Here is a 15,009-nt window from a genome sequence, read left to right as displayed (position 1 = left end):
CATGCCAATATGTTACACCCGACACCATGAGCTTTTATTTTCTGCAATAACCTTTGATATGGCACCTTATCCTTCTGGAAATCGAAATACAATACATCCACTGGTTCCCCTTTATCCACAGCACATGTAACTCCCTCAAAGAACTCCAATAAATTGGTTAAACATGATTTCCCTTTCAAAAAACCATGTTGACTCTGCCTGATTACCTTAATGTTTTCTAAATGCCCTGCTATAACATCCTCTGTAATAGCTCCAAACATTTTCCCTCAGACAAATGTTAAGCTAACTGGCCTGTCGTTTCCTGCTTTCTGTCTCCCTCCCTTTTTGAATAAATGAGTTACATTCACTCTTTTCCAATCTAACGGAACCTTCTCGAATCTAGGGAATTTTGGAATATTAAAACCAGCGCATCAACTATCTCACTAGCCAATTCAGGACCTGGCGACTTGTCAACCCGCAGCTCCAACAATTTGTTTAGTACCACTTCCCTGGTGATTGTAATTTTCTTGAGTTCCTCCATCCCTTCAATTTCCTGATATACGGCTAATACTGGGATGTTATTTGTATACTCAATAGTGAAGACCGATGCAAAGTATCTGTTCAATTCATCTGCCATCTCTTAATTATCCATTATTAATTCCCCAGGCACACTTTCAATTGGACCAACAGTCGCTTTGTTAACTCTTTTCTTTTTAAAATATCTGTGGAAACTCTTACTAGTTGTCTTGAAATTTCTTGCGAGCTTTCTCTCATACTCTAATTTTACCTTCCTTATCAATCTTTTAGTCATTCTTTGCAGTTTTTTTTATATTCTGTCCAATCTTCTGACCTGCCTCCCACCTTTGCACAATTATAGGCTTTTTCTTTAAGTTTGATAGTATCTTTAACTGTTTTCGTGAACCATGGATGGTGAGTCCCACCTTTGGAACTTTTCTTTCTCGTTGAAATGTATCTATTCTGTGTATTCTGAAATATCCCCTTAAATGTCTGCCACTGCATCTCTATTGACTTATCCCTTAACCTAATTTGCCAGTTCACTTTAGTTAGCTCTGCTTTCATGACCTTATAATTGCCCTTATTTAAATTTAAAATACTAGTCTGGGACCCACTCTCCTCTCCCTCAAACTGAATGTAAAATTCAATCATATTATAATCGCTACTACCTAGGGGCACCTTAACTATGAGGTCATTAATTAATCCTATCTCGTTGCACAATGCCAGGTCTAGTATAGCCTGCTCTCTGGTTGGCTCCAGAATGTATTGTTCCAAGAAATTATCCCCAAAACATTCTATGTATTCCTCATCTAGGCTACCTCTGCCCATCTGAATTTTCCAATCTATATGTAGATTAAAACCCCCCATAATTATCACAGTACCTTTCTGACAAGCTGCCATTATTTCTTCCTTTATCTCCCATCCGACAGTGTGGTTAATGTTAGGAGGCCTGTACACCACTCCCACATGTGACTTCTTGCCTTTATGATTTCTCATTTGTACTCAAACTGCTTCTGCATCCTGATCTCCAGAACTCAGGTCATCCCTCTCTATTACGCTAATACCATCATTAATTAACAGAGCTACCCCGCCACCTTTTCCTAGCTTCCTGTCCTTCCAAAATGCCATGTCACCTCCAATATTCTCATCCCAATCTATGTCGCCCTGCAGCCATGTCTCTGTAATGACTATCAGATCGTACTTATTTATTCTATTTGTGCTCCCAGTTCATCTGTTTTGTTTCAAATGCTCCATGCATTCAGATACAGAGCATTTAGTTTTGTCCTTTTATTATTTTTGTCACCTCTAGCCTTATCTGTCGATTTACTCTTAGATTTGTACATTCTGTCCCTTCCTGTCACAGTCTGTTTATCATTTCCCATATTTATACCTTTCTCTCTTGCCTTGTCTCTCCTCCTTGATTCACCATATCTTCCCAAATTTGATCCCTTGCCCCCACTATTCAGTTTAAAACCGTCTCTACGTCCCTCGTTATGTGGCTCGCTCGAACACCGGCACCAGCACGGTTCAGGTGTAGACCATCCCAACGGTACAGCCACCTCTTTCCCCAGTACTGGTGCCAATGCCCCACAAACCAGAACCCACTACTACCACACCAGTCTTTCAGCCGCACATTACTTTCTCTAATCTTATTTGTCCTATGCCAATTTGCACATGGTTCAGGTAATAATCCAGAGATGATTAACTTTGAGGTTCTGCTTCTTAATTTGGTGCCTAGTTCCTCATACTGACTTTGCAGAACCTCTATCCTTGTCCTGCCTATGTCTTTGGTACTGACATGGACCACGACGACTGGATCCTCCCCGTCCCATTGTATGTTTCGCTCCAGCCCTGAGCAGATGTCCTGAATCCTGGCACCGGCAGGCAACACAGCCGTCTGGACTCTTGCTTTTGCTGCAGAGAACAGAGTCAATCCACCTTACTATACTGTCCCCTACTACCACTACATTCCTTTTTTCTCCCTCTTTGAGCCACAAACACTTACTGCAGACGTGTTTGCCCTGGATCACACTGGCATCCAGGAACTCCCACATGCTGCAGCTGTGACACATCACTTGTCCTGTCATCCTTAACGTGTTTCAATTAACTACTTAAATATTTTATTCAATTATTCATTTCATTGCATATTTTATTAAACTTACCACTAGTTTGTTTACTATTTTAAACGTTAGGCCTAAAATGGATCTTAATCACTTACCAGATGCGCATCAAGCAGGTCGGTTCTTCCAAACCAATCAACGACCTGCTTGCCTGTGATGTCACAGCTTACCAGATCCTCACCAATCAGCTCCTTCCACTGCACCGAAGAAAGAACCAAATCCTGTATCCTCACCCCAGCGGCTCTCTGTTGCCCTGCTCTCACTCTCCATTGTGACGTCACTCCTCGATTTTTTTTTTCCCCTGCTCTGCTCCTCTCTCTCTCGCTCTGTCACCGAGTCTGTGCTTTTGGCGCATTTCTTCATTTGTTGTTCCGTTGTGCTCCTCTGTTTCTGGTCCAAAATCTGACTCTGGTGGGACTTAAACCCACAACCTTTGAATATCATCTTAATTATTATTTAGAAGTCCAACACGCTATCCATTGCGCCACAGAGCCTCACACATTTGTTTGGACATCACTAAGGCCTTTGATCTTGTCAGCAGAGACGGCCTCTTCAAACTGCAATGGAACATAGGCTGCCCTCCTGACCTCTTGGGCATCATCTCTTCTTTCCACGAGAACATGCACAGTTCCATCAGTTACAATGGAGCAACATCAGACGCTTTCAAGATCAGCAGTGGGGTAAAGCAGGGCTGCGCGCTGGCGCCAACTCTCTTCGGAACACAGGAACATAGGAGTCAGCTATTCAGCCCGTCGAGCCTGCTCTGTCATTCAATTCGATCATTGCTGACCACCTACCTCAAAGCCCCTTTCCCATGCTATCCCCATATCCCTTGATCTCATGAGTATCAAGATTTCTATCAATTTCTGTCTTGAACATGCTCAATGATTGAGCTGCCACAGCCCTCTGGGTCACAGTATTCCAATGATTCACCACCGTCTGAGTGAAGAAATGCCACCCATCTCAGTTTTAAATGGCCTACTCCTTATTCTGAGACGATGTCCTTTGGTTTTAGACTCACCAACCAGGGCAAACATCCTGTCTACATGCACACTGTCACGCCCTGTAAGAATTTTGTCAGTTTCAATCAGATCACCTCTCATTCTTCGAAACTTTAAGGAATACAGGCCCAGTTTCCTCATAAGACAATCCCACCATCCCAGGGATTAGTCTGGTGACATAAAAACAAGAAATACTGGAACCACTCAGCAGGTCTGGCAGCATCTGTGAAAAGAGAAGCAGAGTTAACGTTTCAGGTCAGTGACCCATCTTCGGAACTGACATATATTAGAAAAGTCACAGGTTATAAGCAAGTGGGGTGGGGGTGGGGCAGGAGATAACAAAGGAGAAGGTGTAGATTGGACAAGGCCACATAGCTGACCAAAAGTTCATGCAGCAAAGGCAAACAATATGTTAATGGTGTGTTGAAAGACAAAGCATTCGTACAGATTAGGTGTTAATGGACTGAATATTGAACAGCAGGAAGTACAAACCTGAAAAAAAACAGTAGGTAAGCAAACTGAACAAACTGAGGTGAAATGAAATAAATGCAAAAAAAAGATTAGTCTGTTGACCCTCTGTTTCACCCCCTCTCTGGCAAGTGTATCCTTCATAAGATGAGACTAAACTGTACACAATACTCCAGTGCGGATTCACCAAGGCTCTATACAATTGCAGCAAGACATCTTTACTCCTGTACTCATGACCCCTCGTGTGGGTACAACATACCATTTGCCTTCCTAATTGATTGCTGCACCTGCACAAGAGCTTTTAGTGTCTCAGGAACAAGGACACCCAGGTCCCTTTGGACATCGACACTTCCCAACCTCTCACCATTTAAGAAATACTCTGTCTTTCTGTTTATTCTACCAAAGTGAATAACTTCACACTTATTCACATTATATTCCATGTTCTTGCCCATTCACTTAGCCTCTCCAGGTCCCCTGGAAGCCTCTCTGCATCCTCCTCACAACTCACACTTCACCGAGCTTTGTGTCATCTGCAAACTTGGAAATATTACATTTAATCCCCACATCCAAATCATTTATATAGGTTGTTAACAGCTGTGGCTCCAACACTGATCCTTGCAGTACCCCAATAGTAACAGCCTGCCATCCTGAGAAGGACCCGTTATTCCCGCTCTCTGTTTTCGGTCTGTTAACCAATTCTCAATCCATATCAGTATATCATCCCCAAGCCTATGTGCTCTAATTTTGTTTACTCACCTCCTGTGTGGGACCTTACCAAAGGAAAATACAAATACCACACATCCACTGGTTCTCCTTTATCTGTTCTATAGGTAACATCCTCAAAAATCTCAACAGGTTTTTCAAACCTGTTTTCCTTTTCATAAATCTATGTTGACTCTGCTCAATCATGTCATCATTTTCGAACTGTCTAGTTATCACATCCTTTATAATTGGCATATTCTTCTCCATGCTGCTATTGTACACTTTCAATTACTCAGATATAGGTGTTCACCTGCACATCAGAGCTGACGTCAAGCTGTTCAACTTGGCAAGACTGTGCGCCAAGACCAAAGTGGGTAAATTCCTAGTCTGTGAGTTGCTATTTGCTGATGATGCTGTGCTGACATCCCATAATGAAGTTCAGTCACAGCAGCTTGTAGATCGGCTCTCCCTGGCCTGCAAAGAGTTTGGACTGACAATCAGCATCAGGAAGATGAAAGTTACGGGCCAGGACGGAGAGACTCCACTTTCCATCAACATCGACAACCTCACTTTGGAGGTTGTCAACAGCTTCACATACCTTCAATCAACAATCACCAGCAATCTGTCCCTTGATGCTGAAATCAGCACCAGGATTTCCAATGCTGCAGCTGTCATGTCAAAGTTGAGAAGACAAGTGTGAACCGACAGCAAACTGACCGAAAATACAAAGCTCCACGTGTACCAGTCTTGTGTTCTCAGCACCCTCCTTTATAGTAGAGAAGCATCAACAACTTATACAAGCCAAAAAAAGCGGCTGAACAGCTTCCACCTCCACTGCCTCAGATGGATACTGAGCATCTCCTGGCAGGACAGAGTGCCGAATGCGGAAGTACACCAGCATGCAGGGATCCACAGCATGTTTGCCCTCTTGAGTCAGCGGTGACTCTGTTGACTGGGCCAAATGGATGACGGTCACATTGCCAAATACATGTTCTATGGTGAGCTTGCAAACAGCATGAGATCAACAGGTCAGGGAAAAAAATCAAGTCCTTTGGAGATGTTTGAGTTAATTCAGGAGAGTGGGCATGGATTTATCAATGGGAGTTCATGCTTGACGAATCTAACTGCATTTGTTGATAAACTATCTGAGAATACTGATGAAGGGAATGCAGTGGATGTTGTTTATATGGATGTTACGAAAGCATTTTATAAAGTTCCACATAAAAGGGTGGTTAACAAAATTGGGGTTCATGGATTAGGAGGGTCAGTGTCCATTTGGATAGTAAATTGTTTTAAAGACTGAAAACAGCGAGTCATATTAAATGGTTCTTGGTCAGACCGGAGGATAGTCGACAGTGGTGTTCCCCAAGGGTCAGTGCCAGAACCACTGCTTTTTTTGTTAAGGTTAAGTGACTTGGATCTTGGAATACAGAGTAGAATCTCAAAATATACCGATGACACCAAACTTGGAGGAGTGGCAAACAGTGAGGATGATATGAACTGCCTGCAACAGGACAGTGATAGGCTAGCAGAATGGGCAGACAGGTGGCAGATGGAATTTAATAGTGACAAGTGTGAGGTGATGTATTTTGGCATAAGGAATAGGGAGAGGCAATATATACTTAATGGCACAGTTATAAAGAGTGTGCTGGAATAGAGAGACTTGGGGTTCATGTGCACCGATCTTTGAAGGTGGCAAGACATATTGCGAGAGTGGTTAGCAAAGCATATGGGATCTTGGGCTTTATAAATAGAGGCATTGAGTACAAAAGCAGGGAAGTTATGCTGAACCATTCTAAAACTCTGGTTAGGCCCCAATTGGAGTGTTGCTTCCAGTTCTGCTCAGCAGACTTTAGAAAGAATGTGAGGGTCCTTGAGAGGATGCAGAGGCGATTTACCAGAATGGATCCAGGGATGGGGGATTTTAGTTACAAGGTTAGGTTGGAAAAGCTAGGATTATTCTGCCTATATCAAAGGAGATTGAGTGGAGAATTGATAGAGGTGTATAACACCTCTAGAGAACAGGCCATCCTGGACTGGGTATTGTGTAATGAGAAAGGATTAGTTAACAATCTTGTTGTGTGGGGTCCCTTGGGGAAGTGCGCCCATAATATGATAAAATTCTTCATTAAGATGGAGAGTGAGAGAGTTGATTCCGAGACTAGGGTCCTGAATCTAAACAAAGGAAACTATGAAGGTATGAGGCGGGAGTTGGCGATGATAGATTGGGGAACGTTACTTAAAGGGTTGACAGTGGATAGGCAATGGCTAGCATTTAAAGAGCGCATGGATGAATTACAACAATTGTTCATTCCTGTCTGTGCAAAAGTAAAACAGGAAGGGTGGCTCAACTGTGGCTTACAAAAGACATTAAGGAAAGTATTAGATCCAAGGAGGAGAAATATAAAATGGCCAGAACAAGCAGCAAACCTGAAGATTGTGAGCAGTTTGGAATTTAGCAGAGGAGGACAAAAGGATTGATTAAGAAGGGGGAAATAGAGTATGAGAGTAAGCTAGCAGAGAACATAAAAACTGACTGTAAAAGCTTCTCTAGATATGTGTCGAGAAAAAGATTAGTGAAGACAAATGTGGGTCCCTTACAGTCAGAAACGGGGGAATTTATAATGGGGAACAAAGAAATGGCAGACCAATTAAATACATACTTTGGTTCTGTCTTCACAAAGGACGATACAAATTACCTCCCAGAAATGTTGGGGAACATAGGGTCTCATGAGAAGGAGGAACTGTATGAAATCTGTATTAGTAGGGAATGTTTGGGAAATTGATGGGATTGAAGGCCGATAAATCCCCAAGGCCTGATAATCTGCATCCCAGAGTACTTAAGGACGTGGCCCTTGAAATAGCAGATGCATTTCTGGTCTTTTTTCAAAATTCTGTAGACTCTGGAACAGTTCCAATGGATTGGACGGTAGTTAATGTAACTCCACTATTTAAAAAAAGAGGCAGAAAGAAAACAGCGAATTATATACCGGTTAGCCTGACATCAGTCGTGGGGAAAATGCTGGAGTCCATTATAAAAGATGTAATAGCAGAGTGCAATAATAACTCGTCTCCACTCCTAGTATTTCTAAATCCCACACATTCACTATAATGTGAACAATTATTTCCTGTTGTGTCTCTCTCAGATTTGTAAACTTCACTGTATTGGAGTGAGGTGACATCTACTGGCGGGAAGCAAGAACTGCAATTAAGCAGCAGAAACTCCACAGTCTGTCAGGGTTAAAGAAACATTGCAATGTGAGGATACAGCGAAGTGGTTTGATTGGGTAGATGGAGACATGATTCCACTTGTGGTGGTGTCTGAAGCAAAGGCCAGAAATACAAAATTGTCATTAATAAAAGAAATGAGGAATTCATGAAAAATGTAGTAACGTAGTGAATGGTTAGAATGTGGATAGAATAGAAAGTGAGATTGGATGAACAGAAGCAGTCTGAAAGGATGGCTGAAACAAAAGGTGAGTGCCCTGAAACGTTAACTGTGTTTCTCTCAGCACAGATGCTGCCAGAGCTGCTGAACATTTCCAGCACTTTCTGTTTTTATTTCAGCATATGCAGGATGTTGCTTTGATCTGAAAAAAAAAATGGATGATTGGCTGGGGGGGTTCCAGTGAAATTCCACAGCAGCTAAAGGAACCTGACTGGTCAGTGGCTCGTTGGTCTAGGGGTATGATTCTCGCTTAGGGAATGTGGTTGATTAACATGTAAGAAATCCCGGCTTTTAATCCCAGATGAGCCCTGCCCTGCTGGCATTTTTAGATTAAGGTTATCTATTGGTTTCAGCCTTGCAGAAGGTGGAATTGACTTCCAAACAGAGCTGGCATGAGGACCAGACAACTGGATTCAAAGAGCTTGTCGACAAAATTGCAATTAAATGAATGCACAGATAGCCAAGTGGGAATATAAAGTTGTTGCTGTAATTGTGACCTGACTCCAAAAACAACAGGACTGGAATGGAATGGAATTCTTCAGTGTTTCTGTTGTTTGGCTTGCATTGACTCATCGATTTTCTTGTTTTTCACTTTGTCGATGCCTTTGAATAATTGTGGATCCTTCTTCAGGGTGTCTTCTTTCACCAGGTAGTTCTGACCTCTGATGATGTTGATTGTAATCAGCTTCAATTCGCTGATAGTTTTGGAAGTGAGCAGATTTCCTTTGCTTGAGTCTACAACATGGAACTCAGTCTGACATGTGGACCCATGGGAGGATTTGAATGCCATCCCTGCGTTGGAGTTGCATCCATCCAATCAGAGACCGAGTAGAAGTGACAGTTCTGTCAGTCGAATATGAGACTTTTGATGGCAGGGTTGTGAGTTTGAGTGCCATTCTGTTTTTCCCTTTTTTAAGGCTTCATGAGCAGAGAGTACAGGGAGTGTTTGAAATGAGCAAGTCTCGCTTTGATTCAGGACTCTTAACTCTCAGCAGCATCTCACTATGAAAGATTGAATTTGATCTCATTTAATTCTCAGCTCGGGGTCTGTGCGGCTCAGTGGCACTTCTGGCTGTCTCCCGCTTCACAATCCATCAGTACTGAGAAAGCAATGGGGAACATTACTCACATGTCGTGTTCTTTAATTTTTTGGAAAACTTGAATGTATGTATTTTCTTCCAAAACAAGGAAACCAAGCCACTGTTAATGTAGAGCTGAAATAGCTCAGTTGGGAGAGCGTTAGACTGAAAATCTAAAGGTCCCTGGTTCAATCCCGGGTTTTAGCAATTTCGCTTCCTTATGCGTCCCTTGCCTTGGTTCTGATTTTCCAGTTGCACAATTTACTTTGAGATTATTTCCCAAGCACCAGTGGATTGAATTTGAGAAACAACACAGAGTCATTTACAACACAGAAGGTGGTCATTTGGCCTATCACGTCCATGCTGGCTCTCCCCGGAGCAATCTAGTCAGTTCCACTCACCAGCTCGATCCCTTTCCTCCTGCAAGTTTCTTTCCTTCAAGTATCCATCCAATTTCCTTTTCAAATCATTGATTGTCTCTGCTTCCACCACACTCGTGGGCCAAGACATTACCACCCACAACATAAAAAATTCCACCTCATCAAGGATGGGAAATACTTACATCTTCTATATTTGCTTATTCTCTATTTCTATGAGAATAGACTGGCAGTCAACATGAAAGGAAACCCAAACATCCTCGAGCATCATGTAAATGATAAGTGCATAGTAAGAGGTTGAGTCGGGCCTATTAGGGACAAAAAGGATAATATAAGCTTAGAGGTGCAGGGCAATGTTAATCTACTTAATGAGTACTTTGCATCAGTGATCACTAAGGAAGTGGAATTTGACAAACTATCAGTTGACGTGAAGAAAGTAGAGGCAATGGAGAGAGTACAAATTAGGAGAGGGAGGTACTAAAAAGGCTGGCTGTGCTTAGGGAAGATAAATCACCTGGTCCGGATGGCTCACATCCCAGGTTGCGAAAGGAAATGCGGATGCAGATAACGGAAGGGCTTGCTATAATCTTCCAATCTTCCCTGGATACGGGGGAGGTGCCAGAGGATTAAACAGTGGCAAATGCGACACCCTTATTCAAGAAAGGGTGTAAGGACAGTCCGGGTAACTACAGGCTAGTTAGATTAACAGCAGCGGTGGGTAAGGTTTTAGAAAGAATAATCAGGGTAAAAAATCAACAGTCACTTGGAGAGGTTCGAGTTAATTAAGGAGAGTGAGCATGGATTTATAAATGGGAGTTCATGCTTGACTAATCTAACCGCATTTTTTGATGAACTAACAGAGCAGCTTGATGAAGGGAATGCAGTGGATGTTGTTTATATGGATTTTAAGGAAATGTTTGACAAGGTACCACATAAAAGTGGGGTTAACAAAATTGAGGTTCGTGGTACAGGACGGTCAGTGTCCAATTGGATAGAAAATTGGTTTAAGGACAGAAAACAGCGAGTCTTATTAAATGGTTCTTTGTCAGACTGGAGGACAGTCGACAGTGGTGTTCCCCAAGGGTCAGTGCTAGAACCACTGCTTTTTTTGCTCAAGGTAATTGACTTGGCTCTTGGAATACAGAGTAGAATCTCAAAATATGCCGATGACACCAAACTTGGAGGAGCGGCAAACAGTGAGGATGATATGAACTGCCTGCAACAGGACAGTGATAGGCTAGCAGAATGGGCAGACAGGTGGCAGATGGAATTTAATAGTGACAAGTGTGAGGTGATGTATTATGGCATAAGGAATAGGGAGAGGCAATATATACTTAATGGCACAGTTCTAAAGAGTGTACTGGAAGAGTGGGACTTGGGGTTCATGTGCATCAATCTTTGAAGGAGGCAAGTCATATTGCGAGAGTGGTTCGCAAAGCATATGGGATCTTGGGCTTTATAAATAGAGGCATTGAGTACAAAAGCAGGGAAGTTATGCTGAACCATTATAAAACTCTGGTTAGGCCCCAATTGGAGTGTTGCTTCCAGTTCTGCTCAGCAGACTTTAGAAAGAATGTGAGGGTCCTTGAGAGGACGCAGAGGCGATTTACCAGAATGGATCCAGGGATGGGGGATTTTAGTTACAAGGTTAGGTTGGAAAAGCTAGGATTATTCTGCCTTTCTCAAAGGAGATTGAGTGGAGAATTGATAGAGGTGTATAACACCTATGAAGCTATGAAGGTATGAGGCGGGAGTTGGCTATGATAGATTGGGGAACGTTACTTAAAGGGTTGACAGTGGATAGGCAATGGCTAGCATTTAAAGAGCGCATGGATGAATTACAACAATTGTTCATTCCTGTCTGTGCAAAAGTAAAACATGTGGCTCAACTGTGGCTTACAAAAGAAATTAAGGAAAGTATTAGATCCAAGGAGGAGAAATATAAAATGGCCAGAACAAGCAGCAAACCTGAAGATTGTGAGCAGTTTGGAATTTAGCAGAGGAGGACAAAAGGATTGATTAAGAAGGGGGAAATAGAGTATGAGAGTAAGCTAGCAGAGAACATAAAAACTGACTGTACAAGCTTCTCTCGATATGTGTAGAGAAAAAGATTAGTGAAGACAAATGTGGGCCCCTTACAGTCAGAAACGGGGGAATTTATAATGGGGAACAAAGAAATGGCAGACAAATTAAATACATACTTTGGATCTGTCTTCACAAAGGAGGATACAAATTATCTCCCAGAAATGTTGGGGAACATAGGGTCTAGTGAGAAGGAGGAACTGTATGAAATCAGTATTAGTAGGGAATGTTTGGGAAATTGATGGGATTGAAGGCCGATAAATCCCTAGGGCCTGATAATCTACATCCCAGAGTACTTAAGGACGTGGCCCTTGAAATAGCAGATGCATTTCTGGTCTTTTTTCAAAATTCTGTAGACTCTGGAACAGTTCAAATGGATTGGACGGTAGTTAATGTAACTCCATTATTTAAAAAAAGAGGCAGAAAGAAAACAGCGAATTATATACCGGTTAGCCTGACAGCAGTCGTGGGGAAAATGCTGGAGTCCATTATAAAAGATGTAATAGCAGAGTGCAATAATAACTCGTCTCCACTCCGAGTATTTCTAAATCCCACACATTCACTATAATGTGAACAATTATTTCCTGTTGTGTCTCTCTCAGATTTGTAAACTTCACTGTATTGGAGTGAGGTGACATCTACTGGCGGGAAGCAAGAACTGCAATCAAGCAGCAGAAACTCCACAGTCTGTCAGGGTTAAAGAAACATTGCAATGTGAGGATACAGCGAAGTGGTTTGATTGGGTAGATGGAGACATGATTCCACTTGTGGTGGTGTCTGAAGCAAAGGCCAGAAATACAAAATTGTCATTAATAAAAGAAATGAGGAATTCATGAAAAATGTAGTAACGGAGTGAATGGTTAGAATGTGGATAGAATAGAAAGTGAGATTGGATGGACAGAAACAGTCTGAAAGGTTGGCTGAAACAAAAGGTGAGTGCCGTGAAACATTAACTGTGTTTCTCACACCACAGATGCTGCCAGAGCTGCTGAACATTTCCAGCACTTTCTGTTTTTATTTCAGCATTTGCAGGATGTTGCTTTGATCTGAAAAAAAATGGATGATTGGCAGGGGGGTTCCAGTGAAATTCCACAGCAGCTAATAAAGCCTGACTTGTCAGTGGCTCGTTGGTCTAGGGGTATGATTCTTGCTTCGGGGGTATGGTTAATTGACATGCGAAAGATCCCGGGTTCGAGCCCTGGTCTGCTGGAATTTTTAGATTAAGGTTATCTATTGGTTTCAGCCTTGCAGAAGGTGGAATTGACTTCCATACGGAGCTGGCTAAAGGACAAGACAACAGGATTCAAAGAGCATGTCGACAAAATTGCAATTAACTAAATGGACAGATGGCCAAGTGGGAATATAAAGTTGTTGCTGCAATTGTGACCTGACTCCAAAAACAACAGGACTGGGTTCTGGACTGGAATGGAATGGAATTCTTCAGTGTTTCTGTTGTTTGGCTTGCATTGACTCATCGATTTTCTTGTTTTTCACTTTGTCGATGCCTTTGAATAATTGTGGATCCTTCTTCAGGGTGTCTTCTTTCACCAGGTAGTTCTGACCTCTGATGATGTTGATTGTAATCAGCTTCAATTCGCTGATAGTTTTGGAAGTGAGCAGATTTCCTTTGCTTGAGTCTACAACATGGAACTCAGTCTGACATGTGGACCCATGGGAGGATTTGAATGCCATCCCTGCGTTGGAGTTGCATCCATCCAATCAGAGACCGAGTAGAAGTGACAGTTCTGTCAGTCGAATATGAGACTTTTGATGGCAGGGTTGTGAGTTTGAGTGCCATTCTGTTTTTCCCTTTTTTAAGGCTTCATGAGCAGAGAGTACAGGGAGTGTTTGAAATGAGCAAGTCTCGCTTTGATTCAGGACTCTTAACTCTCAGCAGCATCTCACTATGAAAGATTGAATTTGATCTCATTTAATTCTCAGCTCGGGGTCTGTGCGGCTCAGTGGCACTTCTGGCTGTCTCCCGCTTCACAATCCATCAGTACTGAGAAAGCAATGGGGAACATTACTCACATGTCGTGTTCTTTAATTTTTTGGAAAACTTGAATGTATGTATTTTCTTCCAAAACAAGGAAACCAAGCCACTGTTAATGTAGAGCTGAAATAGCTCAGTTGGGAGAGCGTTAGACTGAAAATCTAAAGGTCCCTGGTTCAATCCCGGGTTTTAGCAATTTCGCTTCCTTATGCGTCCCTTGCCTTGGTTCTGATTTTCCAGTTGCACAATTTACTTTGAGATTATTTCCCAAGCACCAGTGGATTGAATTTGAGAAACAACACAGAGTCATTTACAACACAGAAGGTGGTCATTTGGCCTATCACGTCCATGCTGGCTCTCCCCGGAGCAATCTAGTCAGTTCCACTCACCAGCTCGATCCCTTTCCTCCTGCAAGTTTCTTTCCTTCAAGTATCCATCCAATTTCCTTTTCAAATCATTGATTGTCTCTGCTTCCACCACACTCGTGGGCCAAGACATTACCACCCACAACATAAAAAATTCCACCTCATCAAGGATGGGAAATACTTACATCTTCTATATTTGCTTATTCTCTATTTCTATGAGAATAGACTGGCAGTCAACATGAAAGGAAACCCAAACATCCTCGAGCATCATGTAAATGATAAGTGCATAGTAAGAGGTTGAGTCGGGCCTATTAGGGACAAAAAGGATAATATAAGCTTAGAGGTGCAGGGCAATGTTAATCTACTTAATGAGTACTTTGCATCAGTGATCACTAAGGAAGTGGAATTTGACAAACTATCAGTTGACGTGAAGAAAGTAGAGGCAATGGAGAGAGTACAAATTAGGAGAGGGAGGTACTAAAAAGGCTGGCTGTGCTTAGGGAAGATAAATCACCTGGTCCGGATGGCTCACATCCCAGGTTGCGAAAGGAAATGCGGATGCAGATAACGGAAGGGCTTGCTATAATCTTCCAATCTTCCCTGGATACGGGGGAGGTGCCAGAGGATTAAACAGTGGCAAATGCGACACCCTTATTCAAGAAAGGGTGTAAGGACAGTCCGGGTAACTACAGGCTAGTTAGATTAACAGCAGCGGTGGGTAAGGTTTTAGAAAGAATAATCAGGGTAAAAAATCAACAGTCACTTGGAGAGGTTCGAGTTAATTAAGGAGAGTGAGCATGGATTTATAAATGGGAGTTCATGCTTGACTAATCTAACCGCATTTTTTGATGAACTAACAGAGCAGCTTGATGAAGGGAA

The 15,009-nt window shown here is 42.3% G+C and overlaps 3 non-coding genes across 3 annotated transcripts; 2 read left to right on the top strand and 1 right to left on the bottom strand.

Moving 5' to 3' along the window:
* Window positions 1–3,018: 3,018 nt before the first annotated feature.
* Window positions 3,019–3,109, bottom strand: trnar-ucu (transfer RNA arginine (anticodon UCU)). Its single transcript is given in 2 exon segments — window positions 3,019–3,054; window positions 3,073–3,109. It is a non-coding gene; the product is annotated as a tRNA-Arg (tRNA).
* Window positions 3,110–9,447: 6,338 nt separating this feature from the next.
* On the top strand, window positions 9,448–9,520 carry trnaf-gaa (transfer RNA phenylalanine (anticodon GAA)). The gene has a single exon. It is a non-coding gene; the product is annotated as a tRNA-Phe (tRNA).
* A 4,367-nt stretch (window positions 9,521–13,887) lies between these two features.
* trnaf-gaa (transfer RNA phenylalanine (anticodon GAA)) lies at window positions 13,888–13,960 on the top strand. The gene has a single exon. It is a non-coding gene; the product is annotated as a tRNA-Phe (tRNA).
* The last annotated feature ends 1,049 nt before the right edge of the window (window positions 13,961–15,009 follow it).

The sequence above is a fragment of the Heterodontus francisci genome, unplaced genomic scaffold (assembly GCF_036365525.1).
Source record: "Heterodontus francisci isolate sHetFra1 unplaced genomic scaffold, sHetFra1.hap1 HAP1_SCAFFOLD_879, whole genome shotgun sequence".
Classification (NCBI taxonomy): Eukaryota; Metazoa; Chordata; class Chondrichthyes; order Heterodontiformes; family Heterodontidae; genus Heterodontus; species Heterodontus francisci.
This window is presented reverse-complemented; position numbering and strand designations above follow the sequence as displayed.